This window comes from Maylandia zebra, linkage group LG23 (assembly GCF_041146795.1).
Source record: "Maylandia zebra isolate NMK-2024a linkage group LG23, Mzebra_GT3a, whole genome shotgun sequence".
Lineage (NCBI taxonomy): Eukaryota > Metazoa > Chordata > Actinopteri > Cichliformes > Cichlidae > Maylandia > Maylandia zebra.
Genome location: NC_135188.1, coordinates 28,758,641 through 28,785,429, shown reverse-complemented (window position 1 = coordinate 28,785,429; position 26,789 = coordinate 28,758,641). Strand labels below are relative to the sequence as shown.

The window sequence follows — 26,789 nt, the reverse complement described above, 5'->3', positions numbered from 1 at the left end:
CTCCAAAAAAACCCGTAAACCCCCCAAAACAAAAATCAAAGTTCCAAACATGAACTCAGTAGACTGCAGCGAGAACTGCCAGCATCTGAGCCAGCCAGACTCTGTCTGTCTCTCTCATCATGGTCACCTAAATGCACAGTAATGGCAGGTTTTGTAATAAGGCAGATCGCGCTAACATAATATGCACTGTTAGCTGATTATTTACCTGCCGCATTAACGGGAAAGGACGTACAAAAGTTACCGCTGCTGCTGGGTTGAGATTCACGAGTCCGGAGCGGAATTAAAAACATGACATTCATTTAAGGTCATCGTGTGTTTTGTGAGCAAATGCTTTTGCATATTCGTAGTGTCTCCTCCCTTAAATTAAACATCTACTTTGCAAGTATTGCAAGTTGCCCTGTTGTCATCCGTTCTCGTAAAGTATAATCAAACTTTTGAGCGTTTGAGCCGCTTAGGCGCCATGTTTCCTGCCAGGTAAATGACATTCCGCAATGTGGTGACGTCATTCGGGGCGACTGGAATCGATAAAGGAATCGTTTGCAACAATGGCAAACAATTCCAAGGAATTGAAACAGTGGGAACCGGTTCTCAACAAGAACCGGTTTTTGATACCCATCCCTATTGTTGATCACTTCCAAAATTTGTTGCAGCATGTTTGATGTAAGCATTTCCATGAGGTGAGTGGGAACATTTCTCAAAGTGGTGAAGATGGCTGCACAAAGGGCATCTACTGAATGGAACTGTTGTTCATTTTTGTACCCAGTCAATGAATGGGTCTGTTTTCATACAAAAGGCATTAAGTGCAACAAAACAGTCAGCTAAGCCAAACTTTACTCAACTCATTCTTCTTGCTTCCTCCACTTCTGTACCATTGATTCATTAATGCTGAATTCTCTCGCAAGCTGCTCTATTCCCATGTTGTTGCCGTATGTTAATGACTAACCTTGTATTGTGGATGGATTATCTCAGTTGTTCTCCTGACTGAAGTCTGGTCTGTTACAGCATCCTGCCATGCAATTGCATTTGTCCCTAACCATCAGGAACCCTTCCGTTAACTTTTATCGAGTGAAAAAAAGTTAGCATTCATCCTCCAGCTTCACTGTGTTTATGTTATGATAACGTAGCTCTGTCGCTAGCGATCACGTAGCACATCATTATATACCAGTTAGCCCAACTTCAGTAACCCTAAAAAAGTCAGTTTTCGGTCTTCATTTATGTTGGAAGTGATAGCAGGGTATTCCATAGGTCCCTCATCCTATTCATGTAACCCCTTCTGCCAGGGTTTCTTGTATAGCAGCATTCCAACAACGCCCTATTTTCATCTCTTGCCCACCAATGCCTTCTTGTTCCAGTAGTTGATCCGGGCGACGTCCGAGCTGGTATGCATATATACATACATACACAAAAGTGTATAAACCAACAATATAATATACAATCTAATATATATATTACATATACCCCAAAAAGTTGATTCTGTTCATCTGGATGTTTTCAGTGGGAGAAACGTTTCGTCACTCATCCAAGTGACTTCTTCAGTCTCAGCTGACTGCAGGTTTCAATCTTATAAACAGGACATTTGCATAATGACTGAAACCAGCCCACTGAAGGAACAGTGGGCTGGGAGGTCAGTTCCTTAATCGTAATTATGCAAAAGAGAAAAAAAAAAAAGAAAAAGAAGAAAAAAAAAAAAAGAAAAAAAAAAGGAAGTGATAGCAGAGCTGTACGTTTTAATTTTTTCACAAATCACTCAGTCTGAACATGGTATGTCATGTTTAGGTGGAAGTTGGCAAGCTAACTTCCTGCTAACTTCTATCTCTGTTAAATTTAATAAATTCTGTTTTCATGGATGTTAAAATTAATTGGTACACCTGGTAAAGCAGCAACACTGATCATTTTATTAAAGATGAAAGAAATTAGACAGTTTTAAATTCTCAGTGATGCTGCAGTGTTTGTTTGGCTTTGGGACCTGAAGTGGACAGAGTTTTGGAAGCAGATTACTCCTGACTATGGTAGCTGTAATACCCCAACAATCAATCAAGCGGTGCGGCTTCATAGCTTACTAAAGTTGTACTAAAACAGTTTTTGACAGATTTTTGAGCGCTGTGTATCACATCTGTTCAAGGTCAGTAAGCACAAGCAGAATTCATACATAAGGCGCACCTAATGTCGAAGAGCAAGGGCTGATAATAGGTTATCAGCAGCTCCCGAACTGAGTCTCTGGAGGTTGCCTGGAGTTCCTTTGCCAACAGGGTCCATTGAGAGGGATAATTTGAAGTCGTTCTTGCCTGACTGGTAAGTTGGAACAAGAAGTCTATGCAAACCAAACTTGGGTTGGACATCGTATCTGCATTAAGTCAAGATGTTGTTGAGAGGAGACTTTGTAGAGTGGCGTGAATTCGGCGGCACAATTGGCAGACTTAGAATTGTCCCCTGCCAGCGCCAGTGGGTGACTAAATATATGTTTACAGACATTGCTGGTAAACCCGTGTGTCTTATTAGTGGAGCTAATGTGGCTGTAATTAAGGAATTTAATTTAAGACGGCACTACGAGACAAAAGAAGAGCGGTCCATTTTGGGGGAAGATGGTGTCTTGAGCCTCGCTTGATACACAGTACGTGGCAAAGGCAACCCATCCATTGTCTACCGCTTGTCCCTTTCAGGTAAGCCGGAGCTGGGTCAAAACACCGTTTTTAGGATCTCCTGTGGCACTCTTCACCTCCAAAGCCCGTTCAGGGCTTAAATACCTGGGGACTCGCCTTTGTTTATCCAAGCTGAATTTCTTTTCTGTGCAGCTTCGAGAAATCGTCCATTTTCCAGTTGCCCGTCAGTCTCGTTGGCGCAGTAGGCAGCGCGTCAGTCTCGTAAAGGTCGCAAATTCGGCGGGACAATTGGCAGACTTGTAAGGGCTGGTGGCTCAGCAGTAGAACTGTCGCCTGCCACCCGTGAATCTCGAAATCAGAAGGTAGTGACTTGTAGCCTCACGCAAGCGATGTGCTTTGATGCACAGCACGTGACAGAGTTTGTGCATCCATTTTAAGCGTCTTGAGAGGAGACTTTGGAGAGTGGAATGAATTCAGCGGGACACTTTTCGGATGTGCAAGGGTTGTTAGCTCAGTGGTAGAATTGTCGCCTGCCATGAGTAAGTCTCGAAAACTGGAGGTGTTGAGCTCTATCCTCACACGAGGCATGTGTTGATGCGCAGTTCGGCCACACATTTTTTGGATGTCCTGTCACACACTTCACCTTCAAGATGGCAGCCCATCCTGGGCTTGAAGAACTGGCAAGTCTGCTTCATTTGTTGACGGCTTCAAAGAATGGTTCGCTTTGGGGGGAGATTGTGCCTTGAGCCTCGCTTGATACACAGTACGTGGCAAAGGCAACCCATCCATTGTCTATCGCTTGTCCCTTTCGGGTAAGCCGGAGCTGGGTCAAAACACAGTTTCCCTGACCGGGAATCGAACCCGGGCCGCGGCGGTGAGAGCGCCGAATCCTGACCACTAGACCATCAGGGAGGTGCGACAGAGTTGTCTTGATGAGTGACGCGTGGCTGTATCGGGCTATATTTTCCATTGCGCCTCGAGAGGAGCGCTTGGGCAATGGCGTGAATTCGGTGAGAAAATTGCCACTTCCGTGAGCATTGGTGGTTCAGTGGTAGAATTCTCGCCTGCCACGCGGGAGACCCGGGTTCGATTCCCGGCCAATGCACAGTTCCTTTATGCGTGGGGTCTTGGGGGGCATTAAGTTTGTTCTCGCTCACGGCCAGACGGCATCAAGATTTGGAACAAGAAGTCTGTGCAACCCAAACTTGGGTTGGACATCGTATCTGCATTAAGTCAAGATGTTGTTGAGAGGAGACTTTGTACAGTGGCGCGAATTCGGCGGCACAATTGGCAGACTTAGAATTGTCCCCTGCCAGCGCCAGTGGGTGACTAAATATATGTTTACAGACATTGCTGGTAAACCCGTGTGTCTTATTAGTGGAGCCAATGTGGCTGTAATTAAGGAATTTAATTTAAGACGGCACTACGAGACAAAAGAAGAGCGGTCCGTTTTGGGGGAAGATGGTGTCTTGAGCCTCGCTTGATACACAGTACGTGGCAAAGGCAACCCATCCATTGTCTACCGCTTGTCCCTTTCAGGTAAGCCGGAGCTGGGTCAAAACACCGTTTTTAGGATCTCCTGTGGCACTCTTCACCTCCAAAGCCCGTTCAGGGCTTAAATACCTGGGGAATCGCCTTTGTTTATCCAAGCTGAATTTCTTTTCTGTGCAGCTTCGAGAAATCGTCCATTTTCCAGTTGCCCGTCAGTCTCGTTGGCGCAGTAGGCAGCGCGTCAGTCTCATAATCTGAAGGTCGTGAGTTCGAGCCTCACACGAGGCAGGTGTTTTGGTACAGAGTTGGTCCATCCATTTTGTACAGCTTCTACCCATTTCGAGGACTCTGAAGCATAAGAACCATCCGTTTGTAGTGGATTTTCAGCCTCCTCTGATGCGAGATCTAGAACAGGGATCAATCCAAATCATTCTACCATTGCCCGTGGAAAGCCTTCCCATCTGTTTGATTTCAAGACTCACACGTGGCAGGCGATCCTCCCCTATGGATTCGTGCTGGCCCTCTGGAACCACTTCATCCAACTTTCACCACAATTCCTCTTTCTTTTCTCAGGTCAGAATTGCGGGACACCACACGTTGGCTCCCAAATGACTCCTACCTGTTATTTCTTCTTGGACACTTTGTCCAGGTAGGGTTAGGAATGTCTTTGCATTGGAAGCGGATGAGCAAGGACTGATAATTGGTTATCAGCAGCTCCCGAGCTGAGTCTCTGGAGGTTGCCTGGAGTTCCTTTGCCAACGGGGTCCATTGAGAGGGATAATTTGAAGTCATTCTTGCCTGACTGTTAAGTTGGAACAAGAAGTCTATGCAAACCAAACTTGGGTTGGACATCGTGTCTGCATTAAGTCAAGATGTTGTTGAGAGGAGACTTTGTAGAGTGGCGCAAATTTGGCGGGACAATTGGCAGACTTGTAAGGGCTGGTGGCTCAGCAGTAGAACTGTCGCCTGCCACCCGTGAATCTCGAAATCAGAAGGTAGTGACTTGTAGCCTCACGCAAGCGATGTGCTTTGATGCACAGCACGTGACAGAGTTTGTGCATCCATTTTAAGCGTCTTGAGAGGAGACTTTGGAGAGTGGAATGAATTCAGCGGGACAATTTTCGGATGTGCAAGGGTTGTTAGCTCAGCGGTAGAATTGTCGCCTGCCATGAGTAAGTCTCGAAAACTGGAGGTGTTGAGCTCTATCCTCACGCGAGGCATGTGTTGATGCGCAGTTCGGCCACACATTTTTTGGATGTCCTGTCACACACTTCACCTTCAAGATGGCAGCCCATCCTGGGCTTGAAGAACTGGCAAGTCTGCTTCATTTGTTGACGGCTTCAAAGAATGGTTCGTTTTGGGGGGAGATTGTGCCTTGAGCCTCGCTTGATACACAGTACGTGGCAAAGGCAACCCATCCATTGTCTATCGCTTGTCCCTTTCGGGTAAGCCGGAGCTGGGTCAAAACACAGTTTCCCTGACCGGGAATCGAACCCGGGCCGCGGCGGTGAGAGCGCCGAATCCTGACCACTAGACCATCAGGGAGGTGCGACAGAGTTGTCTTGATGAGTGACGCGTGGCTGTATCGGGCTATATTTTCCATTGCGCCTCGAGAGGAGCGCTTGGGCAATGGCGTGAATTCGGTGAGAAAATTGCCACTTCCGTGAGCATTGGTGGTTCAGTGGTAGAATTCTCGCCTGCCACGCGGGAGACCCGGGTTCGATTCCCGGCCAATGCACAGTTCCTTTATGCGTGGGGTCTTGGGGGGCATTAAGTTTGTTCTCGCTCACGGCCAGACGGCATCAAGATTTGGAACAAGAAGTCTGTGCAACCCAAACTTGGGTTGGACATCGTATCTGCATTAAGTCAAGATGTTGTTGAGAGGAGACTTTGTACAGTGGCGCGAATTCGGCGGCACAATTGGCAGACTTAGAATTGTCCCCTGCCAGCGCCAGTGGGTGACTAAATATATGTTTACAGACATTGCTGGTAAACCCGTGTGTCTTATTAGTGGAGCCAATGTGGCTGTAATTAAGGAATTTAATTTAAGACGGCACTACGAGACAAAAGAAGAGCGGTCCGTTTTGGGGGAAGATGGTGTCTTGAGCCTCGCTTGATACACAGTACGTGGCAAAGGCAACCCATCCATTGTCTACCGCTTGTCCCTTTCAGGTAAGCCGGAGCTGGGTCAAAACACCGTTTTTAGGATCTCCTGTGGCACTCTTCACCTCCAAAGCCCGTTCAGGGCTTAAATACCTGGGGAATCGCCTTTGTTTATCCAAGCTGAATTTCTTTTCTGTGCAGCTTCGAGAAATCGTCCATTTTCCAGTTGCCCGTCAGTCTCGTTGGCGCAGTAGGCAGCGCGTCAGTCTCATAATCTGAAGGTCGTGAGTTCGAGCCTCACACGAGGCAGGTGTTTTGGTACAGAGTTGGTCCATCCATTTTGTACAGCTTCTACCCATTTCGAGGACTCTGAAGCATAAGAACCATCCGTTTGTAGTGGATTTTCAGCCTCCTCTGATGCAAGATCTAGAACAGGGATCAATCCAAATCATTCTACCATTGCCCGTGGAAAGCCTTCCCATCTGTTTGATTTCAAGACTCACACGTGGCAGGCGATCCTCCCCTATGGATTCGTGCTGGCCCTCTGGAACCACTTCATCCAACTTTCACCACAATTCCTCTTTCTTTTCTCAGGTCAGAATTGCGGGACACCACACGTTGGCTCCCAAATGACTCCTACCTGTTATTTCTTCTTGGACACTTTGTCCAGGTAGGGTTAGGAATGTCTTTGCATTGGAAGCGGATGAGCAAGGACTGATAATTGGTTATCAGCAGCTCCCGAGCTGAGTCTCTGGAGGTTGCCTGGAGTTCCTTTGCCAACGGGGTCCATTGAGAGGGATAATTTGAAGTCATTCTTGCCTGACTGTTAAGTTGGAACAAGAAGTCTATGCAAACCAAACTTGGGTTGGACATCGTGTCTGCATTAAGTCAAGATGTTGTTGAGAGGAGACTTTGTAGAGTGGCGCAAATTTGGCGGGACAATTGGCAGACTTGTAAGGGCTGGTGGCTCAGCAGTAGAACTGTCGCCTGCCACCCGTGAATCTCGAAATCAGAAGGTAGTGACTTGTAGCCTCACGCAAGCGATGTGCTTTGATGCACAGCACGTGACAGAGTTTGTGCATCCATTTTAAGCGTCTTGAGAGGAGACTTTGGAGAGTGGAATGAATTCAGCGGGACAATTTTCGGATGTGCAAGGGTTGTTAGCTCAGCGGTAGAATTGTCGCCTGCCATGAGTAAGTCTCGAAAACTGGAGGTGTTGAGCTCTATCCTCACGCGAGGCATGTGTTGATGCGCAGTTCGGCCACACATTTTTTGGATGTCCTGTCACACACTTCACCTTCAAGATGGCAGCCCATCCTGGGCTTGAAGAACTGGCAAGTCTGCTTCATTTGTTGACGGCTTCAAAGAATGGTTCGTTTTGGGGGGAGATTGTGCCTTGAGCCTCGCTTGATACACAGTACGTGGCAAAGGCAACCCATCCATTGTCTATCGCTTGTCCCTTTCGGGTAAGCCGGAGCTGGGTCAAAACACAGTTTCCCTGACCGGGAATCGAACCCGGGCCGCGGCGGTGAGAGCGCCGAATCCTGACCACTAGACCATCAGGGAGGTGCGACAGAGTTGTCTTGATGAGTGACGCGTGGCTGTATCGGGCTATATTTTCCATTGCGCCTCGAGAGGAGCGCTTGGGCAATGGCGTGAATTCGGTGAGAAAATTGCCACTTCCGTGAGCATTGGTGGTTCAGTGGTAGAATTCTCGCCTGCCACGCGGGAGACCCGGGTTCGATTCCCGGCCAATGCACAGTTCCTTTATGCGTGGGGTCTTGGGGGGCATTAAGTTTGTTCTCGCTCACGGCCAGACGGCATCAAGATTTGGAACAAGAAGTCTGTGCAACCCAAACTTGGGTTGGACATCGTATCTGCATTAAGTCAAGATGTTGTTGAGAGGAGACTTTGTACAGTGGCGCGAATTCGGCGGCACAATTGGCAGACTTAGAATTGTCCCCTGCCAGCGCCAGTGGGTGACTAAATATATGTTTACAGACATTGCTGGTAAACCCGTGTGTCTTATTAGTGGAGCCAATGTGGCTGTAATTAAGGAATTTAATTTAAGACGGCACTACGAGACAAAAGAAGAGCGGTCCGTTTTGGGGGAAGATGGTGTCTTGAGCCTCGCTTGATACACAGTACGTGGCAAAGGCAACCCATCCATTGTCTACCGCTTGTCCCTTTCAGGTAAGCCGGAGCTGGGTCAAAACACCGTTTTTAGGATCTCCTGTGGCACTCTTCACCTCCAAAGCCCGTTCAGGGCTTAAATACCTGGGGAATTGCCTTTGTTTATCCAAGCTGAATTTCTTTTCTGTGCAGCTTCGAGAAATCGTCCATTTTCCAGTTGCCCGTCAGTCTCGTTGGCGCAGTAGGCAGCGCGTCAGTCTCATAATCTGAAGGTCGTGAGTTCGAGCCTCACACGAGGCAGGTGTTTTGGTACAGAGTTGGTCCATCCATTTTGTACAGCTTCTACCCATTTCGAGGACTCTGAAGCATAAGAACCATCCGTTTGTAGTGGATTTTCAGCCTCCTCTGATGCGAGATCTAGAACAGGGATCAATCCAAATCATTCTACCATTGCCCGTGGAAAGCCTTCCCATCTGTTTGATTTCAAGACTCACACGTGGCAGGCGATCCTCCCCTATGGATTCGTGCTGGCCCTCTGGAACCACTTCATCCAACTTTCACCACAATTCCTCTTTCTTTTCTCAGGTCAGAATTGCGGGACACCACACGTTGGCTCCCAAATGACTCCTACCTGTTATTTCTTCTTGGACACTTTGTCCAGGTAGGGTTAGGAATGTCTTTGCATTGGAAGCGGATGAGCAAGGACTGATAATTGGTTATCAGCAGCTCCCGAGCTGAGTCTCTGGAGGTTGCCTGGAGTTCCTTTGCCAACGGGGTCCATTGAGAGGGATAATTTGAAGTCATTCTTGCCTGACTGTTAAGTTGGAACAAGAAGTCTATGCAAACCAAACTTGGGTTGGACATCGTGTCTGCATTAAGTCAAGATGTTGTTGAGAGGAGACTTTGTAGAGTGGCGCAAATTTGGCGGGACAATTGGCAGACTTGTAAGGGCTGGTGGCTCAGCAGTAGAACTGTCGCCTGCCACCCGTGAATCTCGAAATCAGAAGGTAGTGACTTGTAGCCTCACGCAAGCGATGTGCTTTGATGCACAGCACGTGACAGAGTTTGTGCATCCATTTTAAGCGTCTTGAGAGGAGACTTTGGAGAGTGGAATGAATTCAGCGGGACAATTTTCGGATGTGCAAGGGTTGTTAGCTCAGCGGTAGAATTGTCGCCTGCCATGAGTAAGTCTCGAAAACTGGAGGTGTTGAGCTCTATCCTCACGCGAGGCATGTGTTGATGCGCAGTTCGGCCACACATTTTTTGGATGTCCTGTCACACACTTCACCTTCAAGATGGCAGCCCATCCTGGGCTTGAAGAACTGGCAAGTCTGCTTCATTTGTTGACGGCTTCAAAGAATGGTTCGTTTTGGGGGGAGATTGTGCCTTGAGCCTCGCTTGATACACAGTACGTGGCAAAGGCAACCCATCCATTGTCTATCGCTTGTCCCTTTCGGGTAAGCCGGAGCTGGGTCAAAACACAGTTTCCCTGACCAGGAATCGAACCCGGGCCGCGGCGGTGAGAGCGCCGAATCCTGACCACTAGACCATCAGGGAGGTGCGACAGAGTTGTCTTGATGAGTGACGCGTGGCTGTATCGGGCTATATTTTCCATTGCGCCTCGAGAGGAGCGCTTGGGCAATGGCGTGAATTCGGTGAGAAAATTGCCACTTCCGTGAGCATTGGTGGTTCAGTGGTAGAATTCTCGCCTGCCACGCGGGAGACCCGGGTTCGATTCCCGGCCAGTGCACAGTTCCTTTATGCGTGGGGTCTTGGGGGGCATTAAGTTTGTTCTCGCTCACGGCCAGACGGCATCAAGATTTGGAACAAGAAGTCTGTGCAACCCAAACTTGGGTTGGACATCGTATCTGCATTAAGTCAAGATGTTGTTGAGAGGAGACTTTGTACAGTGGCGCGAATTCGGCGGCACAATTGGCAGACTTAGAATTGTCCCCTGCCAGCGCCAGTGGGTGACTAAATATATGTTTACAGACATTGCTGGTAAACCCGTGTGTCTTATTAGTGGAGCCAATGTGGCTGTAATTAAGGAATTTAATTTAAGACGGCACTACGAGACAAAAGAAGAGCGGTCCGTTTTGGGGGAAGATGGTGTCTTGAGCCTCGCTTGATACACAGTACGTGGCAAAGGCAACCCATCCATTGTCTACCGCTTGTCCCTTTCAGGTAAGCCGGAGCTGGGTCAAAACACCGTTTTTAGGATCTCCTGTGGCACTCTTCACCTCCAAAGCCCGTTCAGGGCTTAAATACCTGGGGAATCGCCTTTGTTTATCCAAGCTGAATTTCTTTTCTGTGCAGCTTCGAGAAATCGTCCATTTTCCAGTTGCCCGTCAGTCTCGTTGGCGCAGTAGGCAGCGCGTCAGTCTCATAATCTGAAGGTCGTGAGTTCGAGCCTCACACGAGGCAGGTGTTTTGGTACAGAGTTGGTCCATCCATTTTGTACAGCTTCTACCCATTTCGAGGACTCTGAAGCATAAGAACCATCCGTTTGTAGTGGATTTTCAGCCTCCTCTGATGCGAGATCTAGAACAGGGATCAATCCAAATCATTCTACCATTGCCCGTGGAAAGCCTTCCCATCTGTTTGATTTCAAGACTCACACGTGGCAGGCGATCCTCCCCTATGGATTCGTGCTGGCCCTCTGGAACCACTTCATCCAACTTTCACCACAATTCCTCTTTCTTTTCTCAGGTCAGAATTGCGGGACACCACACGTTGGCTCCCAAATGACTCCTACCTGTTATTTCTTCTTGGACACTTTGTCCAGGTAGGGTTAGGAATGTCTTTGCATTGGAAGCGGATGAGCAAGGACTGATAATTGGTTATCAGCAGCTCCCGAGCTGAGTCTCTGGAGGTTGCCTGGAGTTCCTTTGCCAACGGGGTCCATTGAGAGGGATAATTTGAAGTCATTCTTGCCTGACTGTTAAGTTGGAACAAGAAGTCTATGCAAACCAAACTTGGGTTGGACATCGTGTCTGCATTAAGTCAAGATGTTGTTGAGAGGAGACTTTGTAGAGTGGCGCAAATTTGGCGGGACAATTGGCAGACTTGTAAGGGCTGGTGGCTCAGCAGTAGAACTGTCGCCTGCCACCCGTGAATCTCGAAATCAGAAGGTAGTGACTTGTAGCCTCACGCAAGCGATGTGCTTTGATGCACAGCACGTGACAGAGTTTGTGCATCCATTTTAAGCGTCTTGAGAGGAGACTTTGGAGAGTGGAATGAATTCAGCGGGACAATTTTCGGATGTGCAAGGGTTGTTAGCTCAGCGGTAGAATTGTCGCCTGCCATGAGTAAGTCTCGAAAACTGGAGGTGTTGAGCTCTATCCTCACGCGAGGCATGTGTTGATGCGCAGTTCGGCCACACATTTTTTGGATGTCCTGTCACACACTTCACCTTCAAGATGGCAGCCCATCCTGGGCTTGAAGAACTGGCAAGTCTGCTTCATTTGTTGACGGCTTCAAAGAATGGTTCGTTTTGGGGGGAGATTGTGCCTTGAGCCTCGCTTGATACACAGTACGTGGCAAAGGCAACCCATCCATTGTCTATCGCTTGTCCCTTTCGGGTAAGCCGGAGCTGGGTCAAAACACAGTTTCCCTGACCAGGAATCGAACCCGGGCCGCGGCGGTGAGAGCGCCGAATCCTGACCACTAGACCATCAGGGAGGTGCGACAGAGTTGTCTTGATGAGTGACGCGTGGCTGTATCGGGCTATATTTTCCATTGCGCCTCGAGAGGAGCGCTTGGGCAATGGCGTGAATTCGGTGAGAAAATTGCCACTTCCGTGAGCATTGGTGGTTCAGTGGTAGAATTCTCGCCTGCCACGCGGGAGACCCGGGTTCGATTCCCGGCCAGTGCACAGTTCCTTTATGCGTGGGGTCTTGGGGGGCATTAAGTTTGTTCTCGCTCACGGCCAGACGGCATCAAGATTTGGAACAAGAAGTCTGTGCAACCCAAACTTGGGTTGGACATCGTATCTGCATTAAGTCAAGATGTTGTTGAGAGGAGACTTTGTACAGTGGCGCGAATTCGGCGGCACAATTGGCAGACTTAGAATTGTCCCCTGCCAGCGCCAGTGGGTGACTAAATATATGTTTACAGACATTGCTGGTAAACCCGTGTGTCTTATTAGTGGAGCCAATGTGGCTGTAATTAAGGAATTTAATTTAAGACGGCACTACGAGACAAAAGAAGAGCGGTCCGTTTTGGGGGAAGATGGTGTCTTGAGCCTCGCTTGATACACAGTACGTGGCAAAGGCAACCCATCCATTGTCTACCGCTTGTCCCTTTCAGGTAAGCCGGAGCTGGGTCAAAACACCGTTTTTAGGATCTCCTGTGGCACTCTTCACCTCCAAAGCCCGTTCAGGGCTTAAATACCTGGGGAATCGCCTTTGTTTATCCAAGCTGAATTTCTTTTCTGTGCAGCTTCGAGAAATCGTCCATTTTCCAGTTGCCCGTCAGTCTCGTTGGCGCAGTAGGCAGCGCGTCAGTCTCATAATCTGAAGGTCGTGAGTTCGAGCCTCACACGAGGCAGGTGTTTTGGTACAGAGTTGGTCCATCCATTTTGTACAGCTTCTACCCATTTCGAGGACTCTGAAGCATAAGAACCATCCGTTTGTAGTGGATTTTCAGCCTCCTCTGATGCGAGATCTAGAACAGGGATCAATCCAAATCATTCTACCATTGCCCGTGGAAAGCCTTCCCATCTGTTTGATTTCAAGACTCACACGTGGCAGGCGATCCTCCCCTATGGATTCGTGCTGGCCCTCTGGAACCACTTCATCCAACTTTCACCACAATTCCTCTTTCTTTTCTCAGGTCAGAATTGCGGGACACCACACGTTGGCTCCCAAATGACTCCTACCTGTTATTTCTTCTTGGACACTTTGTCCAGGTAGGGTTAGGAATGTCTTTGCATTGGAAGCGGATGAGCAAGGACTGATAATTGGTTATCAGCAGCTCCCGAGCTGAGTCTCTGGAGGTTGCCTGGAGTTCCTTTGCCAACGGGGTCCATTGAGAGGGATAATTTGAAGTCATTCTTGCCTGACTGTTAAGTTGGAACAAGAAGTCTATGCAAACCAAACTTGGGTTGGACATCGTGTCTGCATTAAGTCAAGATGTTGTTGAGAGGAGACTTTGTAGAGTGGCGCAAATTTGGCGGGACAATTGGCAGACTTGTAAGGGCTGGTGGCTCAGCAGTAGAACTGTCGCCTGCCACCCGTGAATCTCGAAATCAGAAGGTAGTGACTTGTAGCCTCACGCAAGCGATGTGCTTTGATGCACAGCACGTGACAGAGTTTGTGCATCCATTTTAAGCGTCTTGAGAGGAGACTTTGGAGAGTGGAATGAATTCAGCGGGACAATTTTCGGATGTGCAAGGGTTGTTAGCTCAGCGGTAGAATTGTCGCCTGCCATGAGTAAGTCTCGAAAACTGGAGGTGTTGAGCTCTATCCTCACGCGAGGCATGTGTTGATGCGCAGTTCGGCCACACATTTTTTGGATGTCCTGTCACACACTTCACCTTCAAGATGGCAGCCCATCCTGGGCTTGAAGAACTGGCAAGTCTGCTTCATTTGTTGACGGCTTCAAAGAATGGTTCGTTTTGGGGGGAGATTGTGCCTTGAGCCTCGCTTGATACACAGTACGTGGCAAAGGCAACCCATCCATTGTCTATCGCTTGTCCCTTTCGGGTAAGCCGGAGCTGGGTCAAAACACAGTTTCCCTGACCGGGAATCGAACCCGGGCCGCGGCGGTGAGAGCGCCGAATCCTGACCACTAGACCATCAGGGAGGTGCGACAGAGTTGTCTTGATGAGTGACGCGTGGCTGTATCGGGCTATATTTTCCATTGCGCCTCGAGAGGAGCGCTTGGGCAATGGCGTGAATTCGGTGAGAAAATTGCCACTTCCGTGAGCATTGGTGGTTCAGTGGTAGAATTCTCGCCTGCCACGCGGGAGACCCGGGTTCGATTCCCGGCCAATGCACAGTTCCTTTATGCGTGGGGTCTTGGGGGGCATTAAGTTTGTTCTCGCTCACGGCCAGACGGCATCAAGATTTGGAACAAGAAGTCTGTGCAACCCAAACTTGGGTTGGACATCGTATCTGCATTAAGTCAAGATGTTGTTGAGAGGAGACTTTGTACAGTGGCGCGAATTCGGCGGCACAATTGGCAGACTTAGAATTGTCCCCTGCCAGCGCCAGTGGGTGACTAAATATATGTTTACAGACATTGCTGGTAAACCCGTGTGTCTTATTAGTGGAGCCAATGTGGCTGTAATTAAGGAATTTAATTTAAGACGGCACTACGAGACAAAAGAAGAGCGGTCCGTTTTGGGGGAAGATGGTGTCTTGAGCCTCGCTTGATACACAGTACGTGGCAAAGGCAACCCATCCATTGTCTACCGCTTGTCCCTTTCAGGTAAGCCGGAGCTGGGTCAAAACACCGTTTTTAGGATCTCCTGTGGCACTCTTCACCTCCAAAGCCCGTTCAGGGCTTAAATACCTGGGGAATCGCCTTTGTTTATCCAAGCTGAATTTCTTTTCTGTGCAGCTTCGAGAAATCGTCCATTTTCCAGTTGCCCGTCAGTCTCGTTGGCGCAGTAGGCAGCGCGTCAGTCTCATAATCTGAAGGTCGTGAGTTCGAGCCTCACACGAGGCAGGTGTTTTGGTACAGAGTTGGTCCATCCATTTTGTACAGCTTCTACCCATTTCGAGGACTCTGAAGCATAAGAACCATCCGTTTGTAGTGGATTTTCAGCCTCCTCTGATGCGAGATCTAGAACAGGGATCAATCCAAATCATTCTACCATTGCCCGTGGAAAGCCTTCCCATCTGTTTGATTTCAAGACTCACACGTGGCAGGCGATCCTCCCCTATGGATTCGTGCTGGCCCTCTGGAACCACTTCATCCAACTTTCACCACAATTCCTCTTTCTTTTCTCAGGTCAGAATTGCGGGACACCACACGTTGGCTCCCAAATGACTCCTACCTGTTATTTCTTCTTGGACACTTTGTCCAGGTAGGGTTAGGAATGTCTTTGCATTGGAAGCGGATGAGCAAGGACTGATAATTGGTTATCAGCAGCTCCCGAGCTGAGTCTCTGGAGGTTGCCTGGAGTTCCTTTGCCAACGGGGTCCATTGAGAGGGATAATTTGAAGTCATTCTTGCCTGACTGTTAAGTTGGAACAAGAAGTCTATGCAAACCAAACTTGGGTTGGACATCGTGTCTGCATTAAGTCAAGATGTTGTTGAGAGGAGACTTTGTAGAGTGGCGCAAATTTGGCGGGACAATTGGCAGACTTGTAAGGGCTGGTGGCTCAGCAGTAGAACTGTCGCCTGCCACCCGTGAATCTCGAAATCAGAAGGTAGTGACTTGTAGCCTCACGCAAGCGATGTGCTTTGATGCACAGCACGTGACAGAGTTTGTGCATCCATTTTAAGCGTCTTGAGAGGAGACTTTGGAGAGTGGAATGAATTCAGCGGGACAATTTTCGGATGTGCAAGGGTTGTTAGCTCAGCGGTAGAATTGTCGCCTGCCATGAGTAAGTCTCGAAAACTGGAGGTGTTGAGCTCTATCCTCACGCGAGGCATGTGTTGATGCGCAGTTCGGCCACACATTTTTTGGATGTCCTGTCACACACTTCACCTTCAAGATGGCAGCCCATCCTGGGCTTGAAGAACTGGCAAGTCTGCTTCATTTGTTGACGGCTTCAAAGAATGGTTCGTTTTGGGGGGAGATTGTGCCTTGAGCCTCGCTTGATACACAGTACGTGGCAAAGGCAACCCATCCATTGTCTATCGCTTGTCCCTTTCGGGTAAGCCGGAGCTGGGTCAAAACACAGTTTCCCTGACCGGGAATCGAACCCGGGCCGCGGCGGTGAGAGCGCCGAATCCTGACCACTAGACCATCAGGGAGGTGCGACAGAGTTGTCTTGATGAGTGACGCGTGGCTGTATCGGGCTATATTTTCCATTGCGCCTCGAGAGGAGCGCTTGGGCAATGGCGTGAATTCGGTGAGAAAATTGCCACTTCCGTGAGCATTGGTGGTTCAGTGGTAGAATTCTCGCCTGCCACGCGGGAGACCCGGGTTCGATTCCCGGCCAATGCACAGTTCCTTTATGCGTGGGGTCTTGGGGGGCATTAAGTTTGTTCTCGCTCACGGCCAGACGGCATCAAGATTTGGAACAAGAAGTCTGTGCAACCCAAACTTGGGTTGGACATCGTATCTGCATTAAGTCAAGATGTTGTTGAGAGGAGACTTTGTACAGTGGCGCGAATTCGGCGGCACAATTGGCAGACTTAGAATTGTCCCCTGCCAGCGCCAGTGGGTGACTAAATATATGTTTACAGACATTGCTGGTAAACCCGTGTGTCTTATTAGTGGAGCCAATGTGGCTGTAATTAAGGAATTTAATTTAAGACGGCACTACGAGACAAAAGAAGAGCGGTCCGTTTTGGGGGAAGATGGTGTCTTGAGCCTCGCTTGATACACAGTACGTGGCAAAGGCAACCCATCCATTGTCTACCGCTTGTCCCTTTCAGGTAAGCCGGAGCTGGGTCAAAACACCGTTTTTAGGATCTCCTGTGGCACTCTTCACCTCCAAAGCCCGTTCAGGGCTTAAATACCTGGGGAATCGCCTTTGTTTATCCAAGCTGAATTTCTTTTCTGTGCAGCTTCGAGAAATCGTCCATTTTCCAGTTGCCCGTCAGTCTCGTTGGCGCAGTAGGCAGCGCGTCAGTCTCATAATCTGAAGGTCGTGAGTTCGAGCCTCACACGAGGCAGGTGTTTTGGTACAGAGTTGGTCCATCCATTTTGTACAGCTTCTACCCATTTCGAGGACTCTGAAGCATAAGAACCATCCGTTTGTAGTGGATTTTCAGCCTCCTCTGATGCGAGATCTAGAACAGGGATCAATCCAAATCATTCTACCATTGCCCGTGGAAAGCCTTCCCATCTGTTTGATTTCAAGACTCACACGTGGCAGGCGATCCTCCCCTATGGATTCGTGCTGGCCCTCTGGAACCACTTCATCCAACTTTCACCACAATTCCTCTTTCTTTTCTCAGGTCAGAATTGCGGGACACCACACGTTGGCTCCCAAATGACTCCTACCTGTTATTTCTTCTTGGACACTTTGTCCAGGTAGGGTTAGGAATGTCTTTGCATTGGAAGCGGATGAGCAAGGACTGATAATTGGTTATCAGCAGCTCCCGAGCTGAGTCTCTGGAGGTTGCCTGGAGTTCCTTTGCCAACGGGGTCCATTGAGAGGGATAATTTGAAGTCATTCTTGCCTGACTGTTAAGTTGGAACAAGAAGTCTATTGTAACCCAACTTGTGAATTATTATTAAGAATGACCGAACTCCCACTAGCCAGTATCAGAAGATCTAGGATCGGCAGGAGCCCAAGGTATAAACACCAATAAGAAGAGACCACACCACAATATACTGTTCACAAATTTGTTATATTTGACACACAGCAGCTGCAACAATGTAATGAAAAAACAATAAAATAAAATACAAAATATTTCCCCCAAAATAACAAACTAAATAAAAGTGCGCGCATACAGCTTTCTCTGAGTCAATTATATGAGTGGATAATGTCTGATAACTGATGGATCGTTGGGGCCCGTTCAGTTTGTTTAATGTTTGTCCTACCACACTCCGATGAAGGAAGAAAGTTTGTAGTCCTGCAGGTATCTGAAGCTTCAATGGGAACGAAACTTTGGCTTCAATAAAACCTTGGCAAATCCTTTTCAATTTCGGGTTGGCTCGCCATCCAGTTAACTGGAACTGTGGAATCGCTGCTCCTCGATGGGGCTTGCTTCAGACTGGGTCCGTCTGTCGAGTCATCCTTTTACCAGATAACAAAAAAAAACCTGACCGTTGACAGGGTGAAACTCTGAACAACCAAAAACAACTGCAGCAGACTTGCTTTTAACTCCTAGCGATTCGACTTCGGGAACATTAGTTTCTCTGGCACATGGCATTATATGAACAGGAACGAAATGGCAACACAGGAAATCATGTGATCAAGGTCAACAGCAAGGGTCACTGGGAGCTCATTGCTGATTGGCCAAGTTAAATGACAACAGATAATCTTATTGGTCCACATCTTCCTTTAAACATAAAAGAAAAAAAGAAATGACTAAATTCTTTACATTATACATGAAAAAAAACTACTTTCCACTGCTCTTTTTTTCTAGCTGGGCTACAACCTCCCCCACTGAACTCATGCACGCCCCGTTGCATGGCAATGGTTGGGTAATTACTGTCTGATGGGTCTGGACAGGGCAATCTAATGGGTGATAACCCTCATCCAAAATGTCTGTAAAAGCCGTGGTTAAACCCTGGAACAGAGATTGCACCACCGCTATAAGTGGATGCCCAAGTTTCACATACTGAAGGCGTTTAGGCGGTTCTCGCTCCCTATTTGATCGTCTAGCAGAACCAGGTTGGTCTTGGCTTCCAATCAGTGTCTGGTCTACTGAGAGCTCTTCAGGAGATTCATCTGTTGGTGACTCATTTGACAATCCCATTTCAGTTCGACCTGCCGCCTCAACATCCGTAGACAGGTTTGGAGCAAGAGAAGATAACCCGGGATTCAAGTCATGACAATCACTTCCAGGTGCAATCCTTTCGGTCTCCATCTCTGCTGGTGGATTTTGGTCATCGCTCACGATTTCTGTGTCATGACAGTGACTCTCAGACACTGGAAGAGTTGCTGAATCCGGACTGTCAACAGGTAAGTTACATAACTGGTCAGTCTGTGGATTGCAGCTTGGATATCGAGCAGTAGAACCTTTAACTGAGGGACAAAATTCTGGAAGTTGTGCATCTTCCCCAGAAGACACTGATAAATAAGGGTGCGTTTCTTGATGAATGGTGACCGTAGGTATCTCAGAACTGGGGGGGTCTCTGAACCAGTAATTGGGGAAAATCTCATCCTCAGCCTCTGAGAATTGATCGGAGTCTGCAACTGGACTGAGACGTGTTGCTGGCCTGCGTCTTTGTGTCTGCCCTACAGGCTTGTCACTACTCTCGTTGGGGAGATAGCCACAAGGGAGTAATAGGTCCCTATGCAATGTCCGCAGTGGACCATCTTTCTTCTCAGGTCTCACAGTATACACTGGAAGGGATCCTGCTCTGCTTACGACTATGTAGATGGCTGCCTCCCACTTGTCTGCAATCTTGTTTTTTCCACGAATGCGGACATTTCTGACTAATACTCTGTCCCCTACCTCCAGATCTGAAATAGTCACACGCCTGTCAAATCTGGATTTATTCTTTTCTGCTATCTTGGCAGCATTTCCAGTAGCTACCTTGTAACTCTCTTGTAAGTGGGATTTCAGATTTTGCACGTACTGTGAGTGTGAAATCTGTTGCTCCTCTTTCACCGGCAGCCCAAAAGCCAAATCCACCGGCAGGCGAGGCTGGCGACCGAACATAAGCTCGTACGGTGCAAATCCAGTCACCTCATTCCTGGTGCAATTATAAGCATGAACAAGGGGCTTCACAAAATCACGCCAGTGAGACTTGTCTTTGTTTTGAAGAGTGCCTAGCATGTCCAGCAATGTGCGATTGAACCGCTCCACTGGATTTCCTCTGGGATGGTAGGGAGTAGTTCTAACCTTCTGTATGCCAGCCATCTGACAGAGCTCTTTTATTGTGCGAGACTCAAAATCAGGTCCCTGATCACTGTGCAACTTTTCTGGGAACCCGTAATGCACAATAAAATTGTCCCATAGGCACTTAGCTACTGTGCGAGCCTTTTGATTGCATGTTGGTATAGCAATTGCATACTTAGTAAAGTGATCAGTGATCACAAGGATGTCTTTAGCTCCACTTTTGTCTGGTTCGAGAGAGAGGAAGTCCATACAAACCAGTTCCAGTGGCCTTGTGGTACTGATGTTGACTAACGGTGCAGCTCTGTCAGGCAACGCCTTTCTGCGCACACATCTACCACAGGTCTTTATTTTCCTCTCTACATCCAAGGCCATTCTGGGCCAATAGAATCTGGCCCTAACGAGATCTAATGTGCGCTCAATGCCCATATGACCTATATGGTCATGCAGACTGCTCAAAACAGTCTCTCTGAGCTCTGGGGGCAGTACTAGCTGGTGAGATACCCGAGACCCGAGCTGGCGTCTCCGGTATAAGATGCCATTTATAAGCTGAAACCGACCAACCTCTCGAAGTAGGAGTGGAAGATCTGGAAGTTCACCCCTTAAAGTAGGCGGTGGGCTTACCCCATGCTCAAGTTGGGATATGACATGCCTTAGACATTGGTCAGCTCTCTGTTTATCCATCAACTCAGCCTCAGTCAGTTGAGGAATAAGAGGCAATCCTCCAAACTCATCTTCTTGTCCATAGCAGTCAGGCACAGCATCAGAGGACATAGCAAGAGTTTCAACAAGAGTAACACAGCCATCCAAACTCGGATTAACAGAGCTGGCGCTATACACTGACTGTCTTTCACAAATGGCTTTCACAACCGCTTGGTTGGCTTCCTCGAGATTTTCAAGATCAGCGAGATGACCCTGAGTGAACTGGAAAATGCGCTCCCTCTCTTTCTGGGATTTCAGATCATCCACAAGAGCTCCGTGGGGTCTACGGGATAACCCATCCGCATCCCAGTTTTGCTTCCCAGGACGATACAGCAGCTTGAATGTGAACGTAGACAAAGCTGCGAGCCATCTGTAGCTCGTTGCATCAAGTTTTGCAGTCGTCAATATGTACGTCAAGGGATTGCTATCAGTGACAACAGTAAAGTGATTCCCATATAGGTAGTCACTAAACTTTTCTGTTACTGACCACTTAAGCGCCAAAAACTCTAATTTGTGCGCTGGGTATCGAGACTCGCTATGCGACAGCCCTCTGCTTGCATAGGCTATGACACGTAACTGCCCTTCCTGCTCCTGGTACAAGACAGCACCAAGGCCTGTAGTGCTAGCATCAGTGTGGAGCACATAAGGCTTTTGAGGGTCAGCGAACCCTAGGACAGGGGCAGTTGTCAGCTTTTCAATAACTGACTCAAATGCCTGCTGGCAAGCTGATGTCCAACGGTTCCCAAACGGCTCTTTGGGATGGTGATAATGCTCTTGGCTGTCTCTTGATCTACCCCTTTTGGTTGATTGAGGATAGCCCTGAGTCAGATCATTGAGGGGCTTCACAATGCTGGAATAGTCTTTTACGAACCTTCGATAATAGCCAGCGAACCCAAGAAAAGATCGCAATTCCCTGAGGGTCTGAGGAACTGGCCAAGTACGAAGGGCAGAGATTTTCTCTGGATCTGTCTCAACTCCATTTCTGGACACTATGTGTCCCAGGTACCGCACTGAGGTCTGGAAAAACACACACTTTTCAGGTGATAACTTTAATCCAAACTCTCTCAACCGAGTGAGCACCTCCAACAACCTTGTTTCATGTTCTTCCAGGGTCTTTGAGAACACTATCAAGTCGTCGAGGAAAACTAGCACCTCTTTCAAATGCATATCCCCCATGCACTTCTCCATTAATCTTTGGAATGTGCTTGGCGCATTTGTCAGGCCTTGCGGCATGCGGTTAAATTCCCAGAAGCCCAAAGGGCAGACAAAGGCCGTCTTGGGTTTATCCACTTCATCTACCTCGATTTGATAATATCCAGACTTTAGGTCAAGCACAGAAAACCACTGGGAACCAGAGAGAGCCGCGAAGGTGTCTTCAAGCTTAGGAAGCGTGTAAGCATCCTTTATTGTCTGAAGGTTGAGTTTTCTGTAGTCTATGCACAACCGGACCTGGCCATTCTTTTTACGGACTACCACAATGGGCGAAGAGAAGGGAGACTCGGACTCTCTGATTACACCTGTATCAAGAAGCTCTTGAATGTGCCTACGGACAGCCTCAATGTCTTGAGGGTGTAGCGGACGAGCACGGTGTTTGAAAGGAGCCTCGTCTGAGAGCTTGATGTGGTGAGTCACCTTGTCGGTTCTTCCAAAGTCCAAGTCATGTTGCGCAAATACATCTGGCATGTTGTTAAGGAGTCGTGTGATACGACCCTTCCACTCGGGAGGGATTGGGGACTCTCCAAAGTTGAAGTTACAATTGGCCTCTTGAGTGAGATCTGCCTTTTGCAAGTTAACCATACTCTGCTCCTTTGACAAAATACATTGGTAAGCGCTAATGTCAGCAATTTGACATTTAGCAGGAATGACAATGTCATGTTCAGATTGGTTGGTAATCACAACTGGAAGCCTAAAGGGTCGTTGTTTGGACAGGTCAACCAGACAAGTGTTCACTAGCAGACCACCAGGTAGAGAGGAACTGGAAGGCTGCTCAACAACAACTGATTGTTCATGCCGAAGACCGCTGGCAGTAGAGACACCCTCCAAAACCACTGTGGCCCCTGCTGGGACAACCTGAGAGATTCTGCCCTTCAGTTTTACAACACCATGGTGACTGACGTTAGACTGATTGTGTCTGAGTTCAAGCACCTTAATGACCGCTTTGTAGCCGTGAGGAAATGTCTTGGGATCTCCTGGATTAGCTTTGCAATAAATGTCATACAACACATCAAGTGTATTTGTCCCTATGAGTAAGTAGGACCCTGAGGTAGCTCGAACGTCAGGAACTATGAGAGCTAATGTGGGCACCTCAATAGACATACCAAGAAATTCTTTTGGAAAAGTGACAGTAGTTTCAATGTAGCCCAAATAAGGTACAGCCTGTCCATTCGCCCCTTCAACCTCCAAGAGGTCATAGAGAGGCTTGATGTCCTGCACTGACATGTGTTGTTCATAAAAGGATTGGGGGATAGTAGTCACTTGCGAGCCGGTATCTAGCAGACAACTAAATGTTTTATCTTCAATTATCACTTCAGCAGTGCTCCTGGTACCAATCAGACCCTTTGGAAGCCTGAAGGATTGCTTTTCACTACTGGAGTGCTCTAGATCCACACACTTGCCTGCTTTGCTGACAATCTTTACGTCTGTGGGACGCTGCGCATGTTCTTCAGCCTCTGTCTGTCCCACAACAGAGACTGGATCTAGTTTAAAGGTGAACTGGAGTCGCTGGGACAACTTTGACTTTCCCACGCGTGCTGCCTCCTCTCCAACTGCTTCTTCTTTTCAATAACTAGTGCAGAATTTGCAGGGTTTGTACAAGAAGTGGCAATATGCCCATCTTCCCCACAGTGAAAACAATACCAAGGCCTGGGCCTGCCTGTCTGTTTTACTCCGGCTAATCGATGCACTTCTTGATGTGTGTTGTCCATTTTCGATTTACAGGTTGTCTTTTTAACCGGTTTCTTGTTGGCACGCTCACTTAGCTTTTCCTGTGATGCAAATGAGGCTAGCTGACTCTGCAAGCTAGCTATCTGCTTTTGAAGTTCCTCAATAGCTTTCGGACCACACTGTGGGCTTTCTCTTACGCCTGCACAAACACAGGAACTCTGAGCATGGACAGATACTCGTTTTGATGAACCAATGTGCTTTTTCATCCTATCAACCTTTGCAGCTTGTCTATCTTCTTCGGTACGCAACATTAGCAAGAGCTCTGAAAATGACGGTGGACAGTTTTTCTTGTGTTCAAGTTGCAGACTGGAGAGCAATCCACTATCCCAACACCCCCTACAAAACTGCTTGAGGAGATGTTTGTCTACATCATCAGGTGGAATACCCCCCCTTTTTACTGCTAAATTTAGTGCTAGCTGTAAACGATGGAGGAAAGCTGATGGTTTCTCGCCTGGGTCCTGAAGGGTATTCATGAACTGAGCAAAAAGCTCCTCACCATCCTCTACAGCGCCGAAGGCTGAATCGAGCAACTGCAGATAGGCTACTGGGGGTGCGCTGGGACTCAAGCACTTCACCACATCAACTGCAGGTGGAAGCAAATTCTCTAAAATCTTCCTGGACACCTGCAGATGGGTCATACTGGGGTCACTTAAAAGCAGCTCAATGTGTGAGCGCCAAGTCTCATAGTCTGTCTCATTGTTAGGCCTGGGAGTTTTCCCTGAGAAGGAACGGATGCGCATTGAAGAATGGATCTGTGATCCAATGTCATCCTTCCTTAAAATATGCTCAACAACGACCTTCTGAACTTCAGGGGGATTTACATCACTAATCACTATTGAAGGCTTCTGTACACGCAAGGGTGGAACTGGAGTTGAGACACCTTGGTCACTGCTTACCCTTGAGGGACCTGAAAGCAACTGGGGCTGTGGTATTGGTGTCTCATCAACAATGCTATCATGTAAGACAGAAGGTGCCTCATCTGTATTCTCAGTTGTCTCACAGATTTGTGATATCATCTCTTTCAATACTTCCTCATAGGTTTTGCCACTGAGCTTAGCCAAGCCCTTTAATTCAGCCAAGTATGACTTCGTGACACCTTCACCCACCTTAGCAGTGTAAACGCTTGCCAAGGCCCTCACACAGTAAGAGACATTTGGTTCACCCTCTGCAACATACTTGTATGGCATAAGAGGCTCTAAAGCTTCTACAGCTGAGCCACTTGAGTACTCAACAATCAGGTTTTGATGAAACTCTGAGGTAGCATCATCCACTGGCAAAAGGGTTTTAACACCACCATACTTTTTCAAAAACTCTAAAACTTCTTCATCTTTCTCTGATTTCGTGATCCCACTCACAATAACTGCATTGGGAATTTTTACACCTGAGCGCTGGACAAAATCCATGTCAGACACAATTTCTCATTACTGATGTTTAAAAATTCTTAGGCTCCTGGCTGGCTCGCCACTTATGTAACCCAACTTGTGAATTATTATTAAGAATGACCGAACTCCCACTAGCCAGTATCAGAAGATCTAGGATCGGCAGGAGCCCAAGGTATAAACACCAATAAGAAGAGACCACACCACAATATACTGTTCACAAATTTGTTATATTTGACACACAGCAGCTGCAACAATGTAATGAAAAAACAATAAAATAAAATACAAAATATTTCCCCCAAAATAACAAACTAAATAAAAGTGCGCGCATACAGCTTTCTCTGAGTCAATTATATGAGTGGATAATGTCTGATAACTGATGGATCGTTGGGGCCCGTTCAGTTTGTTTAATGTTTGTCCTACCACACTCCGATGAAGGAAGAAAGTTTGTAGTCCTGCAGGTATCTGAAGCTTCAATGGGAACGAAACTTTGGCTTCAATAAAACCTTGGCAAATCCTTTTCAATTTCGGGTTGGCTCGCCATCCAGTTAACTGGAACTGTGGAATCGCTGCTCCTCGATGGGGCTTGCTTCAGACTGGGTCCGTCTGTCGAGTCATCCTTTTACCAGATAACAAAAAAAAACCTGACCGTTGACAGGGTGAAACTCTGAACAACCAAAAACAACTGCAGCAGACTTGCTTTTAACTCCTAGCGATTCGACTTCGGGAACATTAGTTTCTCTGGCACATGGCATTATATGAACAGGAACGAAATGGCAACACAGGAAATCATGTGATCAAGGTCAACAGCAAGGGTCACTGGGAGCTCATTGCTGATTGGCCAAGTTAAATGACAACAGATAATCTTATTGGTCCACATCTTCCTTTAAACATAAAAGAAAAAAAGAAATGACTAAATTCTTTACATTATACATGAAAAAAAACTACTTTCCACTGCTCTTTTTTTCTAGCTGGGCTACACTATGCAAACCAAACTTGGGTTGGACATCGTGTCTGCATTAAGTCAAGATGTTGTTGAGAGGAGACTTTGTAGAGTGGCGCAAATTTGGCGGGACAATTGGCAGACTTGTAAGGGCTGGTGGCTCAGCAGTAGAACTGTCGCCTGCCACCCGTGAATCTCGAAATCAGAAGGTAGTGACTTGTAGCCTCACGCAAGCGATGTGCTTTGATGCACAGCACGTGACAGAGTTTGTGCATCCATTTTAAGCGTCTTGAGAGGAGACTTTGGAGAGTGGAATGAATTCAGCGGGACAATTTTCGGATGTGCAAGGGTTGTTAGCTCAGCGGTAGAATTGTCGCCTGCCATGAGTAAGTCTCGAAAACTGGAGGTGTTGAGCTCTATCCTCACGCGAGGCATGTGTTGATGCGCAGTTCGGCCACACATTTTTTGGATGTCCTGTCACACACTTCACCTTCAAGATGGCAGCCCATCCTGGGCTTGAAGAACTGGCAAGTCTGCTTCATTTGTTGACGGCTTCAAAGAATGGTTCGTTTTGGGGGGAGATTGTGCCTTGAGCCTCGCTTGATACACAGTACGTGGCAAAGGCAACCCATCCATTGTCTATCGCTTGTCCCTTTCGGGTAAGCCGGAGCTGGGTCAAAACACAGTTTCCCTGACCGGGAATCGAACCCGGGCCGCGGCGGTGAGAGCGCCGAATCCTGACCACTAGACCATCAGGGAGGTGCGACAGAGTTGTCTTGATGAGTGACGCGTGGCTGTATCGGGCTATATTTTCCATTGCGCCTCGAGAGGAGCACTTGGGCAATGGCGTGAATTCGG

General features: G+C 47.8%; 22 non-coding genes across 22 annotated transcripts; 14 read left to right on the top strand and 8 right to left on the bottom strand.

Annotated features, from left to right (window-relative positions):
• Positions 1 to 3,440: 3,440 nt before the first annotated feature.
• Positions 3,441 to 3,512, bottom strand: trnae-cuc (transfer RNA glutamic acid (anticodon CUC)). The gene has a single exon. It is a non-coding gene; the product is annotated as a tRNA-Glu (tRNA).
• Positions 3,513 to 3,634: 122 nt separating this feature from the next.
• trnag-gcc (transfer RNA glycine (anticodon GCC)) lies at positions 3,635 to 3,705 on the top strand. Its single transcript has one exon. It is a non-coding gene; the product is annotated as a tRNA-Gly (tRNA).
• A 601-nt stretch (positions 3,706 to 4,306) lies between these two features.
• On the top strand, positions 4,307 to 4,379 carry trnam-cau (transfer RNA methionine (anticodon CAU)). The gene has a single exon. It is a non-coding gene; the product is annotated as a tRNA-Met (tRNA).
• Positions 4,380 to 5,564: 1,185 nt separating this feature from the next.
• Positions 5,565 to 5,636, bottom strand: trnae-cuc (transfer RNA glutamic acid (anticodon CUC)). Its single transcript has one exon. It is a non-coding gene; the product is annotated as a tRNA-Glu (tRNA).
• A 122-nt stretch (positions 5,637 to 5,758) lies between these two features.
• Positions 5,759 to 5,829, top strand: trnag-gcc (transfer RNA glycine (anticodon GCC)). The gene has a single exon. It is a non-coding gene; the product is annotated as a tRNA-Gly (tRNA).
• Positions 5,830 to 6,430: 601 nt separating this feature from the next.
• trnam-cau (transfer RNA methionine (anticodon CAU)) lies at positions 6,431 to 6,503 on the top strand. Its single transcript has one exon. It is a non-coding gene; the product is annotated as a tRNA-Met (tRNA).
• Positions 6,504 to 7,688: 1,185 nt separating this feature from the next.
• trnae-cuc (transfer RNA glutamic acid (anticodon CUC)) lies at positions 7,689 to 7,760 on the bottom strand. Its single transcript has one exon. It is a non-coding gene; the product is annotated as a tRNA-Glu (tRNA).
• A 122-nt stretch (positions 7,761 to 7,882) lies between these two features.
• On the top strand, positions 7,883 to 7,953 carry trnag-gcc (transfer RNA glycine (anticodon GCC)). Its single transcript has one exon. It is a non-coding gene; the product is annotated as a tRNA-Gly (tRNA).
• Positions 7,954 to 8,554: 601 nt separating this feature from the next.
• trnam-cau (transfer RNA methionine (anticodon CAU)) lies at positions 8,555 to 8,627 on the top strand. The gene has a single exon. It is a non-coding gene; the product is annotated as a tRNA-Met (tRNA).
• A 1,185-nt stretch (positions 8,628 to 9,812) lies between these two features.
• On the bottom strand, positions 9,813 to 9,884 carry trnae-cuc (transfer RNA glutamic acid (anticodon CUC)). The gene has a single exon. It is a non-coding gene; the product is annotated as a tRNA-Glu (tRNA).
• A 122-nt stretch (positions 9,885 to 10,006) lies between these two features.
• Positions 10,007 to 10,077, top strand: trnag-gcc (transfer RNA glycine (anticodon GCC)). The gene has a single exon. It is a non-coding gene; the product is annotated as a tRNA-Gly (tRNA).
• Positions 10,078 to 10,678: 601 nt separating this feature from the next.
• Positions 10,679 to 10,751, top strand: trnam-cau (transfer RNA methionine (anticodon CAU)). The gene has a single exon. It is a non-coding gene; the product is annotated as a tRNA-Met (tRNA).
• Positions 10,752 to 11,936: 1,185 nt separating this feature from the next.
• trnae-cuc (transfer RNA glutamic acid (anticodon CUC)) lies at positions 11,937 to 12,008 on the bottom strand. The gene has a single exon. It is a non-coding gene; the product is annotated as a tRNA-Glu (tRNA).
• A 122-nt stretch (positions 12,009 to 12,130) lies between these two features.
• Positions 12,131 to 12,201, top strand: trnag-gcc (transfer RNA glycine (anticodon GCC)). Its single transcript has one exon. It is a non-coding gene; the product is annotated as a tRNA-Gly (tRNA).
• A 601-nt stretch (positions 12,202 to 12,802) lies between these two features.
• trnam-cau (transfer RNA methionine (anticodon CAU)) lies at positions 12,803 to 12,875 on the top strand. Its single transcript has one exon. It is a non-coding gene; the product is annotated as a tRNA-Met (tRNA).
• Positions 12,876 to 14,060: 1,185 nt separating this feature from the next.
• Positions 14,061 to 14,132, bottom strand: trnae-cuc (transfer RNA glutamic acid (anticodon CUC)). Its single transcript has one exon. It is a non-coding gene; the product is annotated as a tRNA-Glu (tRNA).
• A 122-nt stretch (positions 14,133 to 14,254) lies between these two features.
• Positions 14,255 to 14,325, top strand: trnag-gcc (transfer RNA glycine (anticodon GCC)). The gene has a single exon. It is a non-coding gene; the product is annotated as a tRNA-Gly (tRNA).
• A 601-nt stretch (positions 14,326 to 14,926) lies between these two features.
• trnam-cau (transfer RNA methionine (anticodon CAU)) lies at positions 14,927 to 14,999 on the top strand. The gene has a single exon. It is a non-coding gene; the product is annotated as a tRNA-Met (tRNA).
• A 1,185-nt stretch (positions 15,000 to 16,184) lies between these two features.
• Positions 16,185 to 16,256, bottom strand: trnae-cuc (transfer RNA glutamic acid (anticodon CUC)). Its single transcript has one exon. It is a non-coding gene; the product is annotated as a tRNA-Glu (tRNA).
• A 122-nt stretch (positions 16,257 to 16,378) lies between these two features.
• On the top strand, positions 16,379 to 16,449 carry trnag-gcc (transfer RNA glycine (anticodon GCC)). The gene has a single exon. It is a non-coding gene; the product is annotated as a tRNA-Gly (tRNA).
• A 601-nt stretch (positions 16,450 to 17,050) lies between these two features.
• Positions 17,051 to 17,123, top strand: trnam-cau (transfer RNA methionine (anticodon CAU)). Its single transcript has one exon. It is a non-coding gene; the product is annotated as a tRNA-Met (tRNA).
• Positions 17,124 to 26,618: 9,495 nt separating this feature from the next.
• On the bottom strand, positions 26,619 to 26,690 carry trnae-cuc (transfer RNA glutamic acid (anticodon CUC)). Its single transcript has one exon. It is a non-coding gene; the product is annotated as a tRNA-Glu (tRNA).
• Positions 26,691 to 26,789: the final 99 nt, after the last annotated feature.